The sequence below is a fragment of the Tenrec ecaudatus genome, chromosome 12 (genome assembly GCF_050624435.1).
Source record: "Tenrec ecaudatus isolate mTenEca1 chromosome 12, mTenEca1.hap1, whole genome shotgun sequence".
NCBI lineage: Eukaryota > Metazoa > Chordata > Mammalia > Afrosoricida > Tenrecidae > Tenrec > Tenrec ecaudatus.
Window position 1 is genome coordinate 98951149 of NC_134541.1, and position 2383 is coordinate 98953531.

At 50.4% G+C, this 2383-nt stretch overlaps 1 pseudogene; it reads right to left on the minus strand.

Moving 5' to 3' along the window:
* Positions 1 to 267: 267 nt before the first annotated feature.
* Positions 268 to 1637, minus strand: LOC142423039 (tubulin alpha-1A chain-like; annotated as a pseudogene).
* Between the last annotated feature and the right edge of the window lie 746 nt (positions 1638 to 2383).

The window sequence follows — 2383 nt, forward strand, 5'->3', positions numbered from 1 at the left end:
TTTTCCATCAGAGATGCTTCTTAGTGAATGCAGGTTAACATGATTCACTCTTTTCTTTTCTCATTCAAGACAGGGAATACTTTATTTAAAACCCATCAGAGAAATGAACAGCCGGGGTCTATGACAAAGTGTTCATGTTTTAAAGCACAGGTCAGTAATTGTATATGGAAATTTACACTGGTACATACACATTAACCGACCATCCCATAACTTTTCAATGTTGAGAAGAGTAAGTTTCCCTGTGAGAGCAGCACCTTTGTGGCAACTTTAGTACTCCTCTCCTGCCTCCTCACCCTCTCCTTCAACAGAATCCACCCCCACCTCCTCATAGTCCTTCTCCAGGGCAGCCATGTCCTCCTGGGCCTCAGAGAACTCTCCTTCCTCCATCCCCTCGCCCACGTACCAGTGGACAAAGGCATGCTTGGTGTACATCAGGTCAAACTTGCGGTCCAGGCGAGCCCAGGCCTCAGCGACGGCTGTGGTGTTGCTCAGCGTGCACACAGCTCGCTGCACCTTGGCCAGGTCTCCACCAAGGACCACAGTGGGAGGCTGGTAGTTAATGCCAACCTTGAAGCCAGTGGGACACCAATCCACAAACTGGATGCTGCGCTTGGTCTTGATGGTGGCAATGGTAGCATTGACATCTTTGGGAACCACGTCACCACGGTACAACAGGCAGCAGGCCATGTATTTCCCATGGCGGGGGTCACATTGTACCATCTGGTTAGCTGGCTCAAAGCAAGCATTGGTGATCTCTGCTCCAGAAAGCTGTTCATGGTAAGCTTTCTCAGCAGAGATGACAGGGGTGTATGTGGCTTGAGGGAAGTGGATGTGTGGGTAGGGCACCAGGTTGGTCTGGAATTCTGTCAGATCTACCTTCAGTGCACCATCAAATCTGAGGGAAGCAGTGAGGGAAGACATAATTTGACCTATCAATCTATTCAGGTTGGTGTAGTTTAGACGCTCGATATCGAGGTTCCTACGGCAGATGTCGTAGAGGGCCTCATTATCTACCACAAAGGCACAACCTGAGTGCTCCAGGGTGGGGTGGGTGGTGAGGATGGAGTTGTAGGGCTCAACTACAGCTGTGGACACCTGGGGGGTGGGGTAGATGGAGAACTCTAGCTTGGACTTCTTGCCATAATAAACTGAGAGGCGTTCCATCAGCAGGGAAGTGAACCCAGAACCGGTGCCCCCACAAAGCTGTGGAAAACCAAGAAGTCCTGGAGATCAGTGCACTAGTCTGCCAGTTTTCTAATCCGATCCAGAACCAAGGCAATGATTTCCTTGCCGATGGTGTAGTATTGCCCACGGGCATTGTTGGCAGCATCCTCCTTGCCCGTGATGAGCTGCTCAGGGTGGAAGAGCTGGCGGTGGTGCCAGTGCGAACTTCATCAATGACTGTGGGTTCCAGGTCTACAACCACTGTCCTGGGCACATGCTTGCCAGCGCCCGTCTCACTGAAGAAGGTGTGGAAGGAGTCATCCCCTCCCCCAATGGTCTTGTCACTGGGCATCTGGCCATCGGGTTGGATGCCGTGTTCCAGACAGTAGAGCTCCCAGCAGGCATTGCCGATCTGGACACTGGCCTGGCAGACATGGATGGAGATGCACATACGCATGGCTGCTGCTTGGCGGCTCCGGGCAGATGGCGGAGGAGAGGGAGGGAGGTTGTTGCTTCTTACAGCGCGACTCTTAGGCGGTCGATGTAAGGGAACCTGCCACCACTCTGCTCCTAACACATGTTGACCGTTTTTCCCACTTAAAGAAGAGCCCTGGTGAGATGGTTGAAGCATTCAGTTATGAACCCAAAGGTTAGCAACCAACAGGCTCCAACCCATATTCCTCAGGAGAGAGGTGTTGCCATCTGCTCTGTAAGATCACCCCTTGGGAACTCAGTGGCGTAGTTCTCTCTCTCTTCTACAGTTGATATGAGTCGGAATCAACTCAGTGGCAGTGGGTTTCCATGGAAATACCATTTCATTCTGCAAACCTCTTAGCTATCGAATTACTGGCTCAAAGAGTAGGAATTTTTCTCTAGGAGAACTGGATCGTATATGCTGTTAAATTGTTGTAATTGCTGTGTGTGATTGAATTGATTCTGATTAATGGTGACCCTATCAGACATAATAGAGCTGCCCCCTAGGGTTTCTCTGTGGGAGCAGACTTCCTGCCTCATATTTCTGCTGAGGAGTCACTGTTGGATTTAAACCCATGATCTTTAAGTTAGAAGTTATGCGCTTTCACCACTGTGCCAACAGTGCTCCTTTCATAACCTACCCCCAAACCTATTGTCATCAAGTGATTCGGACTCATGGTGACCTCATAGGGCAGAGTAGAACTGTTCCATCAGATGGCCAAGCTGTCATCTTGAGGCAGCACAC